The sequence below is a fragment of the Dermacentor silvarum genome, chromosome 2, assembly GCF_013339745.2.
Source record: "Dermacentor silvarum isolate Dsil-2018 chromosome 2, BIME_Dsil_1.4, whole genome shotgun sequence".
NCBI classification, from domain to species: domain Eukaryota; kingdom Metazoa; phylum Arthropoda; class Arachnida; order Ixodida; family Ixodidae; genus Dermacentor; species Dermacentor silvarum.
The window spans coordinates 33,370,920-33,395,271 of record NC_051155.1 but is presented as its reverse complement, the minus strand read 5'-3'; the positions used below and the strand labels follow the sequence as shown (position 1 = coordinate 33,395,271).

At 43.9% G+C, this 24,352-nt stretch overlaps 1 long non-coding RNA gene across 1 annotated transcript in view; it reads left to right on the top strand.

Annotated features, from left to right (window-relative positions):
* The window catches only part of LOC125942961 (uncharacterized), a 128,953-nt gene extending 115,087 nt beyond the window's left edge, over window positions 1-13,866 (top strand). Inside the window, exons 2-3 of the long non-coding RNA XR_007465448.1 lie at window positions 13,326-13,482; window positions 13,578-13,866. This is a non-coding gene — a long non-coding RNA (uncharacterized LOC125942961). The remainder of the gene's footprint in view (window positions 1-13,325; window positions 13,483-13,577) is intronic.
* The last annotated feature ends 10,486 nt before the right edge of the window (window positions 13,867-24,352 follow it).

The following is a 24,352-nucleotide window of genomic DNA, read 5'->3' as shown; positions in this document are numbered from 1 at the left end:
TGTTGCAGTAGGATAACGAGGTGGATTTACAGACAACACGCACTTTGATGCCAGTGCGACTTGAAGGGCTAGTCCGGGTATGTTTATCTCGGTATCATACGAGAACTAAATGTGGCGCGGATATACATTTGGAAGTTATGGGATTCGTGTTATAGGCGATGGGTCAGCAAAGCTGAAAATTGCCCGAATAATTAGTCATTTTGAAGAGAATTACTAGAAATTCGTTTTACAGTTCATATGCCAGTTTTTATTTGTTTTAGTTCGAACAGAATTTTTTAACTTTCTTTTGAAAGAATGTAGCGTTGCAACTTTTCAGCTGTATTTATGGAAGGTGCGCAATTCACCGCCTTAAGAAACCGCATCGTCGATGTGGCCACTTTAAGAGTTTCAATGCCTCATTTTTTTTTAAATTATGCATGTTAGTGCACAAGTTAAAACTGCAAAAGTGAAGCTGAGCAGTAGCAAACTGATGTTTGCTTAGAATAATTAGCAAACCTGACGCCTATTTTGAGTAGCCTCGAAATGTTTTAGAAAATTCACTGCCACTTCAATCGGCAGTTCTCATAAAGCGTGGATCAAAAAGATGACGATGTTTTACTTGCAACGCTAATCAACTGTTTAGCACATTCGCTAAATTAGGTTCCAGATTTACGATACATGAATAATCGGTTAGCAATCAAAAGCCTTATTTCAGTTTTATAGAAAAAAAAACAGAATTGATGAGAAAAAGGCAAGTCTTGACAACGGCTTGACAGGTCTCACTAAGCTATAACATCAGCAGCGACGACGTGTCGCTGCTCGACGACATCTCGCTTCTCGAAGGGAAAGAATATGAGGAGTGACAAAGACAAAGTGGCGAAAACACAAGGGTCGCTGAATAATAAGTACGTTCAACTTACCAGAGGCATAAAATATGCGCCGCAGTATTGTCATATAAAGCAGAGAAAAACAAAGGCAAGAAATATCATCGGAAGGCTATTTCGGGGACGCAGCCGCTGGGGGCTCTATGGAACGCCTAGTCCGTGCTGCTGAGGCTGTATTAGTGCTGGATTACAGAATGACAACGACAATTATGTTTATTTTTCGCATCAGTACAGTGTAATTATACGAAGGGGCGGGCAGGAAAAGCTGTTATTTCAACAGGTTGAAAAAGCTGCAGGCACCCACATTGGTGTTGACAGCACTTACATAAACACAATCAACCTCTAAGGTTTGGGAAATTATCAGAAATTACGCAAATAACAGAAGAACGTTGTGTACAAACAATAGAAGCTTATACGATCTTACAGGAAAATATAAAGTACAATCGTATATCCCTACACAGACAAATGCAATCTTGTACAGAAACGCCAAAGAAGCACAACACGTACATTATTATACAAATATATTTCTGCTCGATTCAGAAAAAGTGAGTCTTTGTCACTTTCCTCACCGACCACGTCGACATCGAACACTAAGCCAACGCCGCCGACTAAGAAGCCCGCTGTGCGCACCCGCATGATTCTCAAACGGAGTCCTTTGCCGAGATTACCTACCGACTTCTTCAAAATTGTGTTCAGGCCGAAAGGCGGAATGAATTTGAAGAAATTTACCGTCATCGAACTCCTTCAGGCCACTATCTGCGGTGCAAAGCTTAACGTCGCGGATGCGAGGAGAGACGACCAGGCCCGTGTTAACCCTTCAAATAACTCCTACACCGTCGCAACTCCGTCAGAACAGAGAGCGCAGCAATACGTTGCTATCAAGAACATCCAACTCAAGGACGAAACCTTCGAATTGAATACCTACATTGCACCCCCCGATGAGTCTGTACGGGGTATTTGCTATAACATATACTCAGGCCACAGCAACCACGAAATGTTGCGGGACCTACAACAGCGTAACAAAGGCAAGAACTTCGAAATCGCTGGAGCTAGAAAATTCGGACTGACTAAGTCTGCTCGGATCATCTTCGCCAACACCACAAGAGTACCGGAGAACATTGATCTCTTCGGTGGTGTCGTGAGATGCTACTACTTCAAGCCGAAAATTGAAGCTTGCTTCAACTGCCGGAGACCAGGACATTGAGCGGATGTATGCCCACAAGAGAAACAAGAGCTCTGCTACCGATGCGGAGAAAGCTATCCGAAGAAAGAAAGCCCAGATTGCACACCGACATGAATCGTCTGCAAGGGAGATCACGTCACCGGAACCAGAAGATGCAAGTTTCGCTACGAAAAACAAAGGAAACCTGCTACCTCACCTGCACCACCCAAGAAGAATGATGGACACATCCCAAGAAGCCAGTCCCCTTCAGCCACACGCGGCCCTGGAACGGGAAGTCGAAGCAGGTCAAGCTCCTTCCCGCCCTTGTCCAGAAGCGTCTCCAAAGACCGGTCAAAACAGGTGAGCTGGGGTCCGCCTACCTCCCGGTCTAAAGCAGACGAAAGAATACAACACCTAGAAAGACACAATGCGCACCTAACCTCCGTAGTCGCTCAATTGCAGGAGGAAATTAACAAACTGAGAGCAGAGAGAGAGCAAACTAATAGCTCTATAGTTCAACACTCCACCACAAACACACCCCAAAGACAAATAGCTAACACACCCGCTGCATCCGCAGCCTCTTCGCGATCATCCTCCCCACAACGCAACCCCCCCTCCCCCCCGCAAAAAAGCGACCTCTAACGACTGAAAAAGACCCCATGGAAAAAAATTAAATCCATGCTGGAGAAAAATTTCTCACAAATTGCCGCACAAGTTGGCAGCAGAATCGAAGCACTTGAGGCCAGACAAAGCAAACAAGAAGCAGCCTTTGCTAGCTTCACATCCACCTTTGAGCAGGGTGCAACTACTTCAGGTGCCAGGCAGCGTCCAGAAACCCCCCATGTACTTCAACATGGCGGGACTGCATAATGACATAACAATCTGGCAATGGAACTGTAGAAGCTTCGAAAAAAAAAACGAAGTAATCTGCAGTTGCACATACAAAACCTTAAAGAAAAAGCCCCCGACGTTATTGCCTTGCAGGAAACACTTGGCAATGTTAAACTGCGGAACTATAAAACCTATGAAAACAATATTTCAGAGAAATACGAAATTGCCACTTTAGTCCAGAGAAATTTAACGGCCATAGAACATGACCTAGAAATGTCTGACTTGGACTGTCCCCTAGCAGAACTAATTCCACAAAAGGTAGGCATACCCGCCTTATTCATACTTAATGTTTACAGCAACCCTAAGGGAGGACACCCTACCATTATCGAAGGAATAAATAGGACACTCAAAATTTCCAAACAGAATCCACTAGTCATAGTGGGGGACTTTAATGCACAAAGCATGGTCTGGAGATACAGAGCCAATAATAAGAAAGGCACGCATCTCTGGAATTACATCCAGGATGCGCGCCTTACACTACACCCAGACCCATTCACCCCTACTAGAATTGGCAGGAGCACACAGGTTGACACATCTCCAGACCTGACGCTCACAAAGTATATAGGGCAAGTGACATGGCAAAACACTATGACTAACCTAGGTAGCGACCAATACATAGTGGCAGCTACTACAACTGCCAAGAACCTCAGAGGTGAAGGCAGGAAACCGGTCCAAATTACGGACTGGGACAAATTCAGACAACTCAGAGATCAAACCGCAGGGAATGAGATAAGTAACCTAGATGAATGGGTCAAAGACTTCATCCATGATGTTAAAACATTAACGAAATCAATCCCATCTTCAGAGGCACCAAAACCTGTGGACAGTCGGCTGCTACATATGTGTGAAGCATACGACAGTCTGCAGAGAAGGTGGCAAACGCAGAAACTCAATCGACCACTGCGCATTAAAATTGCAAAGCTATCCAAAGAGATAGAAGATTATGCACAACAGCTTGCCAGGCAACAGTGGGGCCCCGTCTGTGACCAAATGAGTGGCAAACTTGGACTCAAGGATACTTGGCACCTATTCAGACACCTGCTAGATCCCGCGACCAGCAAAATAGCGCACAGTAAAAACATAATTAGACTAGTGCATAACCATGCGCTCACAGATACAGAACTCGTCGAGCAACTCAGACAGAGATATCTAGACACATCAAACAAAGTCTCTCTACTGAGCTACTTGGGAGCCCCGAACCACAACTGGACGAGGAAATCCAAGAGTCTGAAGTGCGAGCAGCACTTCAAAGACATCGGACCTCCTCGGCTCCAGGCGCGGACGGGGTTACAAACAAATCACTAAGAAACTTAGATGATGCCTCGATCAAAGCAATTACTAAATATTTCAACGAATGTTGGGAAAGAGAGGAACTCCCCTCATCCTGGAGGCATGCAAAGATAGTCTTCATCCCGAAACCGGGAAAGAAGCTTGACTTGCAATACCTCAGGCCCATATCTCTTACCTCCTGCTTAGGCAAAGTGCTCGAGCACGATAATTCTAAACAGGCTACAGAGCCACATGATGACAATAATTACTTCCCGCACACCATGATAGGCTTTAGAGGAAATCTATCAACCCAAGACGTCATGCTAAGACTCTCAGAAGAGGTCTTACACCCTATTCACAGGAAAAGAGCTAGAGCTGTCTTAGCCCTAGATCTAACAAAAGCCTTTGACAACATTAATCATGAGGCAATCATGCTTGCATTGGAGAAACTCAATGTCGGACGCAAAGACATACAACTATATCAAAGCCTTCCTCTCCGACAGGACTTGCCGAACTCCAGCTAGGCTCCGTCGCATTTTCCATATTGCAACTTGGCAGCAAAGGAACTCCACAGGGATCAGTACTATCCCCTTTACTATTTAACATCTCTCTTATACCGCTAGCTACCGCACTTAGCGCAATCCCTGGTTTGAGACACTCACTATACGCTGACGATATCACCCTCTGGGTTAATACCGGAAGTGATAGTGAGATAGAGGAAACACTACAAGCAGGAGCAGATCAAGTGTCATATCATGCGAATCAAATAGGCCTGTCATGCTCCCCCCAAAAGTCAGAACTTCTGATTATAAGGGCTCAACCACGAGCAAAGACACCTCACCCGGACATCAAGGTGATGGTAGATGGCACGTACGTACAAGAGGTGCAGACCCTTAGAATTCTGGGGATGCACGTACAAAACAACGGAAAGAACGCATTCACCCTGAGCAAAATCATAGGATGCGTTAGCCAAACAAACAGGCTAATTAGACAAATAGCAAACAAGCATAAAGGCATGAAGGAAGCGGATCTCAGGCAACTTGTCCAAGCCTTCGTCCTGAGCCGCATAGTATATTCCCTTCCTTACCTGCACCTCTACCCGGCTGAAAAGAAGAAATCGATTGCCTAATTAGACAGTCATACAAATCAGCCCTTCACCTCCCTAGATACACGGCTAATGAGAAGCTCCTTGAATTGGGAATTCACAATACCCTAGAGGAGCTGGTCGAGGCACACAAGCTAGCCCAACTGGAGAGGCTATCCTAAACTCAAGTAGGAAGACACATACTGGAGGACCTGGGGATCCGATACGGATCCACACACACCTCAATATGTAAACTTCCCCTAATATACCACAGAAATTTAAGGATAGACCCAATACCAAAAAGCATGCATCCTGAACATCACAAGGACAGAAGGAGAGCAAGAGCTAAAGCTCTACATAAACACTACAGGATATAGTCGCAGGATATAAACACTACAGGATATAGTCTGCAGGATATAGTCCACGTCGCCTTTGCGGAATGCCCAAGTCGAGATGCCTTCTCTATAGGCATAGTCAACAATCAAGGTCAGGCCCACTCCGCAGCAACAATTTGTTGCATGCATGCAGAGGAAGCAGAAGAGGCAGCTATAGCTCTGGCTATAAGTGGCACCACCGCGGAAATCATTTTTAGCGATTCCAAAACCGCAGCTAGAAACTTTGCCAGTGGCGAAATGCACAAACCGGCCATGCAAATTCTAAACAAATATCCACCGCCTGATCGCCAGATTCAAATCATCTGGGTCCCAGCACATTCCTCGCACCCAGGAAATGAGGCTGCCCACAATTATGCCCGAGGTTTCGTCAGCCGGGCGGTGGAAGGCCTCGACCTGGGTTCAGCGAGGGATCGCATGGTGACATTCCATGAAATTACTATGCACTACCGCGAAGGTAGACAAAAATACCCCCCTCCGCATAAATCACTGAATAAACTGCAACAGGTGACCTGGAGACAGTTGCAGACTGGCTCATTTGCCAACCCTTACAAATATTCACTAATATATCCGGGCTGCTTCTCACCTAAATGCAAGAACTGCGACGCCTATCAAGCGGACTTGACACATATAATGAGCGACTGCCCCGGGCTGAAACCTAGGGCGGAACTCGAGCTTAATAACACTTCAGACTGGGAGGTAGCGGTGTCCAGCTCGGATCCCGCGGTCCAGCTGCGGACCGTCAACTGGGCTTTGGAGGTCGCCGAAAGTGAAGGGCTTACGGCCACCTCACGCCGCCTAGCAGAAGAAACCCAGTAATTTAAATAACTCTGCATCTGACGGAAATAAAGTTTTCCCTCCTCCTCCTCTATATGCGTCATTTGCAAAGATGCTGCAAACTATTTGGGAAAGGTTTTGTTCGTAAAAATAAACAAATTAGTAATAACTTTCACTCCTAGGTGACGCCATGAACCTCAATCTAGTGTTTCAGTGTGTGTGCGCGTGCATGACTTTGTTTTGAGCAGTCTTTTGCTACAGTACCCATATTGTGCCGTTAGTTTCGTAGTGACAATTTTGTTGGGGCCGCCGCTGGTGTGACCCGGTCGATGGAGTGAAAAGAGGTGGTAAGCATTATGTTCACCCAAATAGCCGCTAAACTCTGATTTGACTTGGCTTCGTATAATAAAGCTCATTTTTAAATAGGTGGCGTAAAGTGGTGAACGCGACAGGAGCTCTGAGTGAAGTTTGAGCAGTTATTTGATGTCGTTGAGAGTCTGCGGCGAAGTGATGAGTGTGGCCGTAGTCGTTCTGCCCGTGTAGTGCCCGTGACGGATCGTGTTGTGGAAGCTTTGCGAAAGCTGATGCGGTTTCTGTGGATCTCGTAGCCCCTTTTGCCACTTCCAGGGTGGCGCCTGTGCCATTGATTGATCGCGATGCCCAGTAGCATTGGGGAAGTTCTGTAATTTGTGTGGATGTCGTCGCCGCTTATGACAGTGCTCTAATTATAGGTGGTCACGCTGTCTTTAGAAGTACGTACAAGCGCGAGAAACTTCACACGTTTTCGTGTAAGCAAAAAATGTTAGGTGGAAAACCAACCAGCATAAAATGAAGTCTTTGCTTTGTGGTTGTGCGAACTTTCGCTCGTGTGAGCAGCAAAATGACCAATGGTTCGTTACGTAGTGTCAGTTTCATAAAGTCAGCTTTGCCGCCATACAGCCTTGTTAGCGGTGAAGCATACGCTATGTGTTGAGGTGAAGTATATAAAAAAGTGGACAGCGGAACTGGGCGTTACTGTGGCGATTTTCTTGTTTTGGGGCCATGGCCGTGCGCTTCTAGAAGGCGCGAACAGAGACGAATCACAGTCGAAGCGCATGGTACGAAACCTGCCGATGCCTCACATAGGGAAAAAAAGCCGGAAGATCCCACGCCCTGTGGAAATCGATCTTATGCGAAGCAGTGTGTTCGTGACGTACTACATTGTTAACGAAACGACCATGAGAGCACCAAGGCGTAGGCGGCTCTTTCATAACCTACATGAGACGCATGTCATGACATATCATTTATGTTCGTCATATGCTCTTGACATAGTATGCCAATTTTGGTACAGACCATGTTAACGAAACGACCATGATAGCACAAAGTTGTAGGCGGCTAGATAGATAATTAGATAGATGGATAGATAGATAGATAGGTACTGTCAAAGCAGCAAATGTTCGCCAAGAAATGCTTCGCATTTAAAAAGGAAACGAGCTGGAGTGTGGTAATGCGTACATTGGCCAGAAGAGTTGATGCATCCTCCTTATGGAGCATGGTAGCTCCTCAAAAGGTGAACTACCTGTCAAGCCATTGTCGTTCTTGCGGTAGTCCACTGGATTTCACAAAGATGAGCGTCGTTATTATATAAAAAGAGTAGCTGAGTCTTAACATATCCAGATGCATGCACAGGAGTGCGGAAGTCAACCATCTGTTTACCTCAGGTTGAATGTGCAAACATGAGTGATATGTAACACGCTGGGTGTCTGGTTTGTTTTATGGTTAGTTTAGTTTCGTGTTCTGTTCCCCATATTTAGATTTTGGTGTGTGTTGAATTGTATGTATATTATATCTTCCAGAGTGGCGTTCTTGTCGTTAATAAATTCAGGGAAGGCAGGGGTTTTTTTTGCATTCGTTTCTTGAACAGACAGCGAGTGAGCGTACTTCAAATGATGTTGGATTTTGTGGCCAGAAGGAACAAAACACATAAAGATATAGACTGCTTGCTCGAGGTATTCTTTATATCATTAAGAATATTATCATGCTGATAACTCTGTGCACAATAATTACAATGAAAGAACACATCACTCCGTCGACCAGGTCACAGCATTTCCAGCCCTCTACTAGCCGTCGGCTACGGTTCTATGGTTCTAAATCATAAGTTAAAAGCAAAATAAAGAAGTGGTGAAAGAAGCCCACAAATACACGCAAAGTGCCTAGAGTGGCCAGTCGCGCTGCAATTTTTCGTGTATTCAAAGGCTTATTTCACACTCCGAAAAACACCTTTATGTAGCACGTATTAAGCAACCGAAAGTCATGTCGGGATTTTTTCATGTTGCTCTACAATTCTCTCATTGACACGTTTCATCTAATTATAATAATTGAGAAGTTGAATAATTATTTAAACTAAATATATAATTAGGCAGAATGCAAAAGATAATCTATCTCAAAGCGGCGGCAAACAAGATTACCTCAGTGCTCGATAATTTGGATACCCTGTATATTATTGTGTACAATCATTGCATTCTACCGGTGCTAACATATAGGGCAGAAACTTGGAAGTTTTGCGGAGACAAAGAAGGATATTTTTGTTTTTGTGTCATGTCAGCAGGCACTTTCCGAGAGAAGGGTGTGTCGGCCATTAGCATAAATTTTGATCAAATTTCTGTCAATCAGTTAACATTAAATCTTGAGCTGTCGTGAAGTTCAATCAGTTTGGTTTGACAAGGATCTTGTCATGATGTGCCCTTACTCGTCATCGACAGATGATCACGGAGTTGCGAATTTACGGCGCCGCGCGAGCTGTGTGGGCAATGAAGACGACGACGACGACTTGCCATGTGGCTTTGGCGTGAGCGCGCTGAGCGGCGCAAGAAGAAAGAAAACACCGCATATCCACGGGGTGAATGATGATGAGTGGGCGAAGCTCCGGAGGGAATCATCGGTAAACCGTGAATCTTTATTTGTTTATAGCTCACTAAAGTATGCCTCCAGGAAGGAATTAGGTAAAATGGGAAAGCATTATTACATCAAAGTAAACACATTATTCAAAAAAGCATCATTCGCATAGCACAAGCATGATGGAACATTTTTTATTCAGGTGACGTTTTATACAAATCAACGAAAATTTCTAGAAACGAAGCTATTAAGTTAACAACTCTTACTCAAAAAAAGAACGATATCACAGTTCTGTTAGTTGCACCTAATCCATAACTAAAGTTGGCGAAATTGACTTATCATACACTGCTCTAAAATACAATCATTAATTTGTGAGTAGGACGTGCAAAATGCTTATGAACATTGGAACATTTCACGTAAGCTGTAAATTCATATAACAAATTCCTTGACTTAAGATATAGCTGATCCAGTCTGCAGAACTGTGATGTGTGTTTTTATTGAGGAGTTAGGGATTTTTAAACTTCGTGCTTTTACTTTTCTTTAAACCTGCCTATTTTCAATAATTTTTACTTTAGGCTCTGAATTGCAATTCTTCCTACAACCGCTAGACCTTAACTTTCTCAAATGCTACAAATTTAATTCAAAATATCCCTGTGGTTGTCTCAAAACCATTTAGGAATTTCACACTTATTTAAGGAGGGAAATCGGAGTTGGTCCTTAGATTTGCAGAACAGAATTGTGCTTGCAAGTTGTTTTTTTTAATTGTGCAATTTTCAACCATTCTTAATAAAATTAATGGCCTAAATGTAAATAACAATGAAAAATCTTGTTTTAAATGTAACAAACATCAAGTTCAGTCCCGTGGTTGCCGAGAAAAACGATTTCACTATTCACATGCATAGGAGCTCTTTAGCTAAATCGTTTTCTTAGGTATTGTGCGCATCAGTCATGTTTGTATTTCCCACCATAATTTTGTAATATTGGGCCTGATCTCAAAATTTCCCTTATAACAACATTCAAGCTTTTTAAGCTTTGTACAGTATATGATGCACTTCTCTAGGAGTACCACTATTTGCTGTATTTTTACTAGGACTGCCAGTGTTCTTTTTACACTTCAACATAGGCCAGAATGCTGTGTTTTTTAAGTTTAGTGTGGTTTTGTGGAGCTGACGCATATTATTGCAGTGCACATATATTTGTGCACATTCATATGAATATACTTTCAGGCTTTAGTATCCAACCATTTAATGTGCACTGCTGGAACAGCAGGTCCTTCTGCAGTTTTAATGCGAAGCTTTCTTGTCTTAGACAAGCCTGCTTTTCTCAGATGTCCAACTCCAGTCGAGTCTGCCACAAATGTTTTTCCTGTTTCGTATGTTAGCACCACCAGCTTGATCCGTGAAGCGCATTGGCAGCTACAGTTTGTGTGTTGCAAGTTCTAGGCTGAAGCATGTATGCAGACTGTTCTGAAGTGTGTATGTAGTATGTATGGTGCATGTATCTAGTCTGAAGTGCAATAAACATTTAAAACAGATCACTTTGTGGTTGTAGTGCCAATTATTTTTTCCACTGCATTTACTGCAATCGTTAATGCCCACAGTACAGTTCTCTAGAACCTCGGCAAAGTACAAGCACATTACAAACATCGACATAGGTTTTATAGAGATTTGTCTTTTGGGTCTGTAAAGCAACTGCAGAGAAATGTTCTAAATAAATTGGTCTTTAGGATCTTTAAAGGAACTTCGTAGAAACTTCTATAGAAATTTGTTTTTACAATCTTAAAAGGAACTCCATAGAAATGTTCTATAGAAATTTGTCTTTAGGATCTTTAAAGGAACTTCGTAGAAACTTTTATAAAAATTTGTTTTTACAATCTTAAAAGGAACTCCATAGAAATGTTCTATAGAAATTTGTCTTTAGGATCTTAAAAGGAACTCCGTAGAGATGTTCTATAGAAATTTGTCTTTACAATCTTAAAAAGAACTCCATAGAAATGTTCTATAGAAATTTGTCTTTAGGATCTTAAAAGGAACTCCGTAGAGATGTTCTATAGAAATTTGTCTTTAGGATCTTAAAAGGAACTCCGTAGGAATGTTCTTTAGAATTGTGTCTTTAAGATCTTAAAAGGAACTCGATAGGAATGTTCTATAGAATTGTGTCTTCAGAGTTCCTATAAGAATGCGGTGGCCAAATAACTGTTGGAACTCTATAGGAAAATTCTATAACACAATAGAATTCTATCGAACAATTTCAAAACACTTTCTAAAAAAACACATTAAAATTTTTTGTAAGGGCAGTGCATCATTTATAAAATCATCGCTTGGTTTACCTTGTCGCCGTATGCGATCTCGCTTGAGTTTGTTTATTAGGATTTATTTTATTACTCCCCCTGCTTAAAGGACATTTTCTACCTCCCACCTACGTTTCTTCTCGCAGCGGCCACGTTCGAAGCTCTCTTGCTTATGAAAAGAAAAAGAAACTGCCCACTTTTTTTATGTAAAGCCTTCGGGCTTTGACACTATACTAAGATAATGAAATAAATTATTATGGCCAACTTGAACGAGATCCTTGGACTCGCTTTTTGGGCATCACTTATATGTTATGCGCCGCGTAAGGTATTGTCGCGAGGTTTCTTAGATACGGCTGCCGCTGCTTTGTGTCTATTCATTTTTTTCCGAAGGGGGAAGTTGTATTATTTAACTAGAAGCAAGAAATCCATGGGGGCATGTTAGCAAGGGATGATGTGCACCGGATTACCCCTTTGCGCACACGTTGTCTTGCTCTACCGTTCTCCCGGGATAAGCAGCGCAAAAAATAACAATGAAAACATTCATTGATTACTTTAAGTTGTTCAAGTCCATTTGTCATGTTTTACATTTCAGCTATAATATATAAGAAAATCAGCACATGTGCTACTGCTCGTTCAGCCACAGCAGCTTCTGTAAAAAAATAAATAAAGAGAAGAATAAAAAAACGTGTACGTGTCGTTCTTAACTACTATCAGGCGAAGTGACGTCATAACACCAGGAATGCGTTTCACTCTGACCACGTTTTCCCGGCGTCCCCTCGCTTTGCGGTGTCGAAGGTATGCACTGCCTATTATGCGCACAGCCGAGCCTGCGCTGCTACTCAGAACCGGATGGGTGCACAAAGAAGCATGAATAATGCCCTGTCAAATTTGTTGCTCCCTGCGCGAACCTCGCCCACTGCCAAAAAAACGTGGTGACTCTCGGTCTCTCGGAGGACGAGGGACCCGCACACATTCTATTTGTGCCTGTGAGCTGTCGTTGCCCACATTGCTTGCACCATGTTTTGCGTGCGAAGCATGCATGAACTTGACCAGCAACGTGTTCAGTACCAGCGGGTTCACTTTCGCCACTACAAGCTTGGTTCCACACTGCTATTGGGTGAAACATGAACAACTAGCCAAACGTCGGAAAACTTCATTTACTGCGAAATAAACTCAATTATCGCAAGGTAAGTACAATTGTCTTATTTTCATTCTCAAGTATAGTGTTTCAACAAAGTGCATTGCCTAATACGTGTGTTTTCTTTTTTTACAGAGATAATGTACGGCCACATTTTACTACGTACGTAGACGGTGTTGCACCGCTTCAGCGTCAGCTGAAACGCTCTGTCTCTTTGAAAACACACAGCATGCCACATTTCGGCTGGTAAACTCAAGAAGACCAAAGTTGGATTGTCGTAATTCCTTACTCAGGAAGTACATTCTGCGAGCTGACTGGTGTTCAGAAGTTTTTACAAAACTATAATTTGTTGTATTGTAGCTATCTTAGGTGTTTATCAAGACATAATGCATCCTTTCTTTGCTGCCACTGTTCTAAAAGCTTAAGCATTGCCGAAGACTCAGTACAGCTACCCACAAGCACTTACGAGAAGTCTTGATGAAAGCATAATTCATCATTATTGGCTAGTTAGAACAAAAATTGCATATTTTGATGCAGCGGCATTTTTTTACCTAATTTTCGCGTATTACTGTTTCTTCTTTTCAGCTTCAACAACTTGTTTGAATGAAGGAATCATGTCTTTGGGAGGTTGCCTTCAATATAATGAACGCCATTATGGGCCATGCAGTTCAACTGCCGTACAGCCTGCATGGGAAGAAAAGCAAGAGACTGTTTAACATGCGGCTATGCAGAGTGGGAACAGGTGATACGCATTTAATTTCTCAGTTTTGCACCTTTTGCTTATATTATGCACTGCTGACAGTGGTGGGATAATAAAGGTATATGTATTGTATGCAGATGGTGCCTGAGAGACGCAGAGATCGACATTAATCAAGCGCAGTACTTCATAAGATTGTGGCTGCTAGGTGCCGTCGACTGTGCTAATAGCAGAAGGCGGCGTTACGCCGAAGCGGCTCAACCCGTTCAGCATCTTCCAAGTGCCCCTTTTGCGAGCCCAGCTTCAACCCCCCCCATAGCGTCATAAACAAAGCTTTCGTAGGTGGCCCACAGGATTGGGGATACGAGCGACAATCTGTATCAACGTATTTTAAGACCAATAAAGAAATTATGTAACATTATTTGGTGATCTTATAGTAGATCATGGCATGTTGCATCGAGCTACCATGCATTATTTGCGCAATTTAAAATCATAGGAAATAACGGCATCGCCCAGGTACATCACAATCTGCCAAATGAGCCTGGCAGTCGGTAATGCGGGACAATAAATTGACTAAAAGCGGCAGAGCCGGCTCTTGATCAATACCGGCGCTGCCAGTAGGCAAGGTGGGACACTAGAATGGCAATAAGCGGCAGAGCCGGCTATCTGCCTGTATTGGCGCTGCCACATGGTGGCCGAAATAGGCCCTTTAGTGGCATGCCCGCACTGGGCCATTCCTGACGCGGGTAGCGCTGCCGGTTTCGGGCCTATATTTGTGCCGGTGTTTGCCGTGATATTGCCGTGCTGGGGCCAGCCTGGTTGTGCTGCCTGGGAAAGGATGCTAGTAGAAGTCATAGTCATGAGCAAGACTCAGCAAAAATGACAATGACTCAGCGAAAAAGAATTAACACTCAAAAACCACTGGAATTGGTTCGGACGCGGGTACTAAGTGAAGGAAACACTAAAGGAAGATGGTAGAAGTCAGTGTCATGACCATGACTGAGCAAAAATGACAATGACTGAGCGAAAAAACATTAACACTCGGAAAGCACTGAAACGGCTTCGGACGTGGGTATTAAGTGAAGGAAACACTAAAGGGTGGTGGTAGAAGTCATAGTCATGAGCATGACTCAGCCAAAACGTCAATGACTCAACGAAAAAAAATTAGCACTCAACACACGCTGAAATGGGTTCTGACGAGGGTACTACGTAACACAAACACTAAAGGGAGATGGTAGAAGTCATAGCCATGTCCATGACTGAGCAAAAATGACCATGACACAGCGAAAGAACAATTATACTCTAAAACGCGTCGGCACTAAGTCAAGGACAAGGCTAAAGGTTGATGGTCGAAGTCATAGTTATGAGCATGACTAACACTTTCGCCATAAGGTCTCTTAAGTGTAGCTAAAGGGACTCTTGAGGACTCATGACATGAATGTCAGGACATCCGTGTCATGTCGGTCACGAAAGAGCCGCCTAGGTCGTGATGCTCTCATGGTCGTTTTGCTAACTTGGCAGGCTCCCCACACACTGCTTCGCATAACATTGATTACAACAGGGCGTGGGATCTGCCGGCTTTTTGTCATGTTATCTCGAGTCCGAGGCACCCCCTGGGAAACGGGGAAGCAGAGTGTATGATACAGACGGTTAAACATCTCATTTTGAAATTTAATTACGCTTACTTGGCCTGACTAGCTTGTAGAAGAGCATCTGGTGTTTTGAGAGTCAGCCCGGCGGAGATCCTAATGAATAGAAGGCTTACGACTAGAGTCCCAATGCTGCCTCCGCACCGCACTCCGGGGCAGTGCAGCCCGAAAAAGGCGGTGGATAATAACCGGAAGTTCAGGAAGGGGCAGAGCCGCTTCTTTGGCCGACGTCACTGGTCTAAACATCTCGTCATGCTGGAAGCAGGCGAGGTGGTGGGGGTGAAGGTCCTCCGTACCAAAGGTACCGTGCTCGAAGCAGCGCCATAACCCCGGTTCATACCGTATACAGACGGAGAACGGGGTTGAAGGTCGACTAAATAGGCGGATGCTCAATCGTTTCACGAAAGATGGGATAAACAGTGGAAGTTACGAATTTCTAGATAATCAGGAACCGCCCAGCAATTTTCCACTGAACACTAGAACAGGCGACAAACGGAACGAATCCTGGGTGCCCCTGACTAAAAAGGAAACAGACGCTAACAATTCCGAGACTGAGACTGTGATGAATACTAGGTCCGTAGAGTAGTTCGAAAACCCACAAGGCTGGGTGTAGACAAGTGATGTATAAAGTGATTTTCTTTTTGTGGTCCTTTGTTGGTGTGTATCCAACCTGCCGGCCCCCATGTAGGATTGTATGAATGCTTGAGAAAGGGGATGCGTTGGAATAGAGCTCGGCACGGGCGCGGGCCGGCCCGAAAGCCCGGGCCCGGCCTGTGCCGCGGGCCGGGTAGGGCCGTCCGAAGCGTTTTTTTTGGCGGGCTCGGGCCGGGCCCGGGCTTAAAGCCACGGGCCCGGGCCGGGCTCGGGCTTGAGGCCGCGGGCCCGGCCCGGACTCGGGCTTGAAGCCACGGGCTTGGGCCAGACTCGGGCCAGCTCATTAAAGGACCTAAGCAGGCCTTCGAGCACACGCAACCGTTATACATTGCATGGTTCAATGCATTCTGTGCCAAGCTGAAGTGACACGTGCAAAATGACTGTCATCATCATCATCAGCCTATATTTATGTCCACTGCAGGACGGAGGCCTCTCCCTGCGATCTCCCATTAACCCTGTCTTGCAATAGGTGATTCCAATTTGCGCCTGCGAATTTTCTAACTTCATCACCCCACCTAGTTTTCTGCCGTCCTGGACTGCGCTTCCCTTCTCTTGATATCCGTTCTGTAGCTCTAATCCTACGCATTACATGGCCTGCCCAGCTCCATTTTTCCCGCTTAATGTCAACTAAAATATCGGTCATCCCGGTTTGTTCTCAGATCCACACCGCTCTCTTGACTGTATATCTTATCACATGACTATATCTTATCAAAGAAAATAGTAAAACAGATGAAGTTCTCATTTTTAACAGCGGAGCTGTTTCAGCCGGGCCTAATGTGTCCGCTGAATCCAAAAATGTGGGCCGATCCTGGCAGCAGTGCAGAAAGGGTCCAAGCTCAATGGCACATACACCTGTGAACTAGCGAAGCAGAGCCTGGATAAGTCTAGCTAAGAATGGTGGGGACTACTTAAATTTAGTCAGTCATCAATAGGCAATTGATAGCCAATCAATAGCTAGTAGATAATCGATCAATAACCAATAAATTCCGGAAACTTTTGTGGGTGACTTGGTAGTGCTTAGCCTAGCCCAAATACGTGGCCAATATCTTGTGATAGAGAATCGAAAGCCAATCAATAGCTAATCGATAATCAATCAATTATAAATCAATTACGGGGAATGCTGGGGATGACTTGGTAGTGCTTAGCCTAGCCCAAAAGCCAGGACTAGCTAGGTGCCCATCTGCTCCGCTGTCTCTTTAGCATTGCGCCGGCAGTGCAATCTACGCTATTTTTATTTTCCACAGAAACAAACATTGTTTCCGCGTAAGGAAAAATAAATTATACAAAGAACCACTCCTCAAACCATTTCCATGTTACCGCTTTTGCGATTGCACTATTACCAGTGTCGATACTATTGCATTATTTTAGCGCTAAGGCAAGTTTTGTGCTTCAATGCATAAAACAGCGTTTTCCTCAAAAAGTTAACTGGAACGCCCATTCATTTCGTCGGACACTATTGAAAATTATCTCGAAACTGGTTAAGTCCTGAGAATTCGTTCCAAGTGGATACGCCTGCGAACTCAGCGGCTATAATTCGTAGATTGAAAGATGTGCCGTAAAATAATTAATAAAAAGTTAATTAGCGTAATTATGTTAATTCTTCAATTAGGCGTTCTGTTTTCTCGTGGAAGTAATGACCGCCTTATCGAGTAGTTTAGATCAAGGATTATTATTAATTGTGCAATCTGCAACAGGCAATTTTTAAAAATTTGGTTCAGGTAAAATGAAACATCCTGTATATTTGCATACTAAATGACATCATAGAACCATATCGTACAAATCAAGGTAAGTGCATGGGCACCAGCGGAAGAATAGCAGCACAGGCAATGGGCCGGATTACTGATGTTCCCGTGGCAGAAACAAAGATTTCGGCCTTTTATTGCTTATATACTGCAGCTGATTAAACCTCGAGAATGTGAGGCTGAAAGATACGTTACAATCTGCAAGTAAAAAAAGATTTGTTTTTCTCTTACAGGCCGGGCCTGGTCATGCACACGCGGGCCCTAGCTAAGCTTAGTAATGAACGCCCGGGCCCGGGCCGGGCCCGGGCTGGTCTCGGTCATGTACGCCCGGGCCCGGGCCGGGCTCGGGCTCTGTATTACGGGCCCGGGCTGGGCTCGGGCCTTGCAAAGCGGGCCTGGGCCAGGCTCGGGCCGAAAAATCCGGCCCGTGCAGTGCTCTACGTTGGAATCATTTATATGTGCTGTTATGGTACGCGCGAGGCCGCATGAGAGAGGTGGCGCTAACAGCGTTTGTGACTCTACGGTTGATCACGTGATGCACGGAGCCTATATAAGGGGCGTTCGCAGAATAAAAGGGGATCCTCTATTACCCGAAGGCACAGCGTCCTGCCTGCGTTCTTGGGGACACAGCATCTCATCGCGACGATAGGTTCATTAAAGTTCAGGCACGTACCCAGTTCATTCATAGCGCAACTCGCTAAAGCGTTGGCGTGAGAGACGTTCATTTAAAGCTAAGAACCCAGTGCGTTTGTTTCGTACTCTGCTAAAGCGTCGGGTTGCTGTCCTTGAGAATACGTCGATTTGATTGCGCTCAGCATCGGAAAAAAATTTTAGTCACTGTAGAACAAAACCTTCCCAGTGGCACATACGTTGTTACCCACGTTGGTGTGAAATACGTTTTCGGAAGAGCAGCACACACCTGCTGGCCCATACCCGGTGACCCAAGTTGGCATCAAAGAGGTTCATTGAAGACCAGCACAGACCGAGTGGCACATACCCAAGGCTCCAAGTCCGCGCCATAGAGTTTCACTGAACCGCGGCACGAACCCAGTCCCTCATCTACAGTGACACATGTTGCCGTGAAAGAGGTTAGTTGAAGAGCGGCACATACGTATATTGTTACGTGCTGAGGGACCCAAGTTGGTCAGGCGGTTGGTTTCGATGACTGTTCTCTCAGCATAGCAGCCCCATTCGCTACCCATTCGACCACGGACTAATCAGTGACTCAAGTGGCAGGCAAACCCTTAAATACGACCATAGATATAAACATAGATAACCCTCGGAAAATGAGCGAAGTACACTAAGAATGATTAACAAAAAGAATGTTCTCTCTGCAACCCGCCATGATAACCTAGTGCCTATGTCATTGCGCTGCTAATCTCGAGGTCACCGGTGCACTCGCGGCCGCGGCGGCTGCATTTCAAAGGTAGTGAAGTGCGAGGACACTCGTGTACTTAGATTTAGGTGCACGTTCAAGAACCCTTAGTGGTCAAACTTATTTCCGAGTCACGCTTTACGGTTTGCCTCGTAAACAGATTGTGTGATTGACCCGCAAAGCAGCAAAATTTATTTTGGTTTTCTCTTTAGTCCTCAAATAACTGCGTGGATACGTCAGGCAACAATCCTGAAGTGGGAATGCCCTGGTCACACATAATTAGTGCTTTTACCTAAAATGTGGCTTCCCTTCATTACCGAGAACAACGTTTAGGTGGGTAGAGACAGAACAATTTGTGATGCTTGATAATTGTACATGTAATCACTCGAATACTTCGAGATGAAATATTCAAACCTGCGTCGCTTGGTAGAAATACAACGCGGAACATTCACATGCAGTACATCTCTGTTTCCAGGTCGTGTTGTAAGGTGCAGAAAGTGACGTGACCCAAGAAATGTCAGAGGCAAACCAATGTCCAGCCGTGTATGGGAGATGAATAATGATTACCAAAGTTAATGAATGATTTATTAGTGATATAGATTACAGTGGAATAAGGTGGATAAAGGTCGAATAAGGTGTATTAAGGAGTAGTAAGGTGGATTAGGGTGCATTAAGGTGGATTAAGGTCAATTAAGGTGGTTGGAGGAGAATTAAAGTGCATTAAGGTGGATTTTATTTGCATTTATTCATTTAGATACCCTAAAGTTTCTTAAGGGCATTACGTAGGGGGGATTGAAACGGGAATAGCAAAAATAGTCACAGTACAGGTAAATATGGCAATTCAGTATACACAAGAATACAAGTTTAAGTATAGCATGCTGAACAAAAACTAAAAAATTGTCACAGTTTCGCCCTAAGGGCGAACCAATAAATGCGATAGCAACACAGCAATGTCATACGAAGTAAGGTGAGCGGCTTTGGTAGCAATATGAATTGTAGTAAACATGAGCTGATTAAGTAAGCAGGTGTGCTGCGGCGTAAGTAGACCGACATGAAGAGAGACTCGATGACCACGAGAAGGCGCGTGTGAAACGGTGGTGTTGATGAGAAGCGCTTCCCGTGGGCAGCGCGTGCGAAAGGAGACACCTGTAGCGGTGCACTGCCGATCCGGGCAGCATTGCATGTGTAGCGTGCGTTGGAAAATGTCGCCCGACTATTACTAACTGAATGAACAAGCGTGGTGTGAGCGCGCACAAACAAACACGAATAGATCACACTGAATGAGTCCAGACAACGATTGTCAAAACGCTGGCAGCAAGCATACGCCGCAGCGGGCGAAGGTACGTGCGGTCTATTGCTTCAACGGAAACTGAGCGGCGAATGCACGGCGCATAAAGGTCAGAGCCGTGTGGAGATAAGAGACGGTGCGGACGAGCGACGAGCGCGGTTGTTGGCAGAGTAGAAGTGCGCCCCCCCCCCCCCCCCCGCTCCCTCCGGCGCTGGCTTCCTGCTTCCTTGCTTGCGCGTGGGAGATGAGTGCGTTCGCTCTCCGTGATAGCGCGCGTCCCCGCACGCTTCCGCTCGGGCATACGGCGCGCGGCGAAGATTTTATCTATAGGGAACCTCACGGCGACGGCGACGACGACGGCGACAACGACGGCGACGGCGACGCCGGCGGCAGAAATCCGGTTGAAGTGTCCATATAATTGCTATCGCAATAAAACAACAAAGGCATAGTACTAACACAGTATAAAGTGTCTTTTATTGCATTTTAGAACGCTGCAAAGCAGGCTGTGTGGTCACGAGCTCAGAGTCGTTGGTTGCACCACTTCGCTCACCTCGTCTTCGCTCGCTCGTCCAAACGCTTATATATAACACACGGACAGTTCAATGTAAAAGAAGAAAGAAAAAATACATTTTTCGCAGTACAATCTTGGCAACACTTCACAAATCAATGAGAGCATCAGGTGGATAACTTCTGTGCTTTGTTCTAGTTTCTAATAAAAACGGCTACAGGCACATCGTACAAAACGGAAAACTATTGTGAAATGCCTTGATGTTCGAAAAAAGGAGTGAAGCACTGACGGAAAAGATTAATAATCGTTCATAGTGGCAATGCTATATGGCAACGAATTCCACTGATAATAGTACGAGAGGTGAACTCCGGTATTTTTCAGTGCGAGCGAAAATTGGTATGACTTTGTACGCGTGATCTAACCCAGTCGAGATGTGATGCGCTGGAGAAATGTTCTGAGGGTGTCTTTCAGTTTGATGACGCTTTGAAATTGTTGGACCGCTTCGAGATGGTTAGCCCAGGTGACATGATGAGGATGCCCAATGATGGAAGCGTATTCGAACAAAGACCGAATGAACGAGTTATATGCTAATAATTGTGTGTTACGGGTGGCGAGGTGAAGGCGCCGCTTGAGTAGGCCGAGTTTCTTTAATGCTTGAGCAGTTATGTGTTCAATATGATCGTTCTATATTAAACTAGAATTAAATTTTATTTCTAGGTATTTAAATGTCGAGACAAATCAATTGGTATATTGTTAGTTGCGTATGTATTAACCCGTGTTTTTGATGCTGGGTTAAACTTTAGATGTTTTGTTTTATCTCTGTTGATTTGCATTTGTCATACAGTCTACAGAACACCATTCTGTTAGTGTATTGAGGGCAGACTGCAGGTGAGTAATGTCGGTAGGGCTTGCTATTTCTTTATAAATTACGCAGTCGTCTGCGAATAATCGAATTGTCGCATTTATGTTAGTGTCTATATTATTAATATAAATTAGATATGTAAGTGGGCCCAACACTGAGCCATGCGGTACCTCTTATATGACGCGTGCATGGCTTCAGATATGGTTTTGTAGTTTGACGGATTGATGACGCTTTATTAAACACTGTTCAATAAATTGCGTTGTTTTCTGATAAGGTTCACGATTACTGGTTTTTAAGATCAGATGGTTATGGGGGATGCGATCCAATGCCTTTGAAAAATCGACATACTGCATCGACGTACAGCGATAAGTGTAGTGAATGGTGAAGGTCGGTTAATAATTCAAAGAGTTGAGTTTGGGCAGGAAAGATTTTTCCGAAAGCCGTGCTGATTGATGAGGAGTAGGTTGTTTTCGTTTAGATATGTTATAATATGCTAGTGTATTATATGTTCCAGTAACTTACAGGTAATTCAGAATAATGAGATGGGCCTGTATTTGCTAGAAAGGGAACTGTCGCCAGATTTAAATATAGGTATCATAAATGCTAACTTCCAAACATTCGGTACACATCCTGTGTCGATGGATTGCTGAAATATTAATGAAAGCAAGGGAGCTGAATACTAAATGGTTAGCATTAGAAGTTTGGCGCTGATGCCGTCGGGACCTGGACTTTTATTAAGCTGGAGGTGTTCTATTGCACGAGATACGCCATGTGCTGTAACTACGATGGATGTAAAAGGAAATGCGACATGAGGTTGTGAAACCTTAAGGGAACTGTCAAGAGGCAGTTCATCTGCAGTCGGCTACTGGTAAAGCCCTGCCGTCTTCCCCATGAAGTGTAGACATCGAGTGTTTATGTTTTGGGTTGACTTTCCAGAATTTTTGGTCGCTTTTTAACATGTTAGGAAGCATGGTATTAAAGTTCTGACTTTTGGCTTCAAGAATACCTTTTTCTGCGAATCCACATATGCTTTTGTAGTTCTGCCAGTCAGAAGAGATGTTCGTTCGTGATGCCTTTTTGTACGATCTTTTCTTCTTATTTAAGCATCCTGTTCACTTCTCGTGTGAACCAAGGATCGTCAGCACGCGATTTTATCGTAGACTTCAGCACGCGGAAAGCTTCTTTAACTTATCGCGAAATATGCAACAGTTGTGATTAGTCGAACGGTTTCGAAGTGAGATGTTATGAGGGATAAGATAGTACACTTCTTGAGTTTCAAAAGTTTTATAGAAAAGAATCGCATTTTTGACAAACACTAACAAGGAAAAAACGTAGTTTGAAGTGATTTTATTTATAAAAAGGCATAAAACAGCAATCGGCGACCTTACTCCTTTAATAAAGGCTTCCTAAAAAGTTTCCTATCAGCAAAAAATGCATCTGTGTTGGAAATTTTGACAGGAAGAAAAAAGTCACGTTTTTTGAAATTTTGAAATGAGAGTTTTCGTAGATTACAAACGTATTCGCTCAATATCATCACTTTTATTGTTGTACGTGCAAATAGTTCAACAGTTGAGCCTTCAGTATAGCATACCGCCAATTATGGCCGCAAGTAAAGATATATTGAGCGTTACCATGCTTGCTACTGCTGATCGGATTCGAACGCAGCTGCCGCTCAACATCTTTTTTGCACAATAGTATGTATGGTAAACGCATGCACTGGCTTCTTCGTTAAGTTCCATTATTTAGTAACTTTTTCATGGCTTGTGCAATACAACATTTTAAAGAATACAATATAGCATTTTAAAGCCACTTTCAAGAAGGACCAGAATTTATTTCAGGCGTTAAAGTTGACCAATTATCTTGTCAAGCTGTGTAATGGCGCCTGGGTTATAAACCAGAACACTAAGAACAGGGCAAATACAAAATCTAATAAATTTTATTTCTCTTTCGCTCTTCACAAATACGGCATTGGTGTTGATCAAACAACCTTTGAAAAAATCTGACAGCGCCTATACTACAAAGTGTAGTTTGTTTATATGACAGTTTTAGAAGCCGCAACAGCTTCACTGAAAAGCGTAATGTATATTGCTGTGTAAGGGCATACATTCACTGAAGCGCAGCAAACTTATGGTCTCTGTTCTTTCAGTTATGTTTTTGCAAATCATGCTGCCCTGGTACTCATTATTCTCTTCCAGCTCTTACACCCGCGCAAAGCATGGTGTGCTTTATACATGCAGTTGTGTATTTAGAGTGCGGTATCAACACCTACTCTCGAGAGTTTTGCCAGCAGTTACGTTAGGTTCGTTAGCGTAAAGTGTAAGTTGTGGTTATCTATCACGTAGTTGACACAGAAATAGTCTTATTTCACTACAGCAAGTCGCTCCAGTTATTACATGCACCAATAACAGAAATTCTTAGCATTGAGCGTTCACACTTGCCAGCCTTCAAGCGTCACGTGCAACCACAGGAAAAGGTATTATGTGCTATATCTAACGATTAAACAGTTATTATAACTAAACCCTAACACCCATTCTGATAGGCCAGCTTGCTACAAGCTAATACGACTATTTAGACATCGAGGGTTTCAGTGAGAGAACCAGAACTTTGCATTTGAAACTTGGCAGTGCTGAAACACATAGCTGTCACGTTTAGTGTGCGACGTTTATTGACTGTACCAGCGCGTAACGAGAAATGTTCGACGATCTCATCCACCGAAGCCTGAGAGTTAGCTTGTAAAATTATTGTGCCGAAAAATAATGTTCAGGGCCCGTATTCACAAACGATTCAACACTATAATTGTTCGTAAACGAAAATTTCACCCAATCCTGATGCTGTAC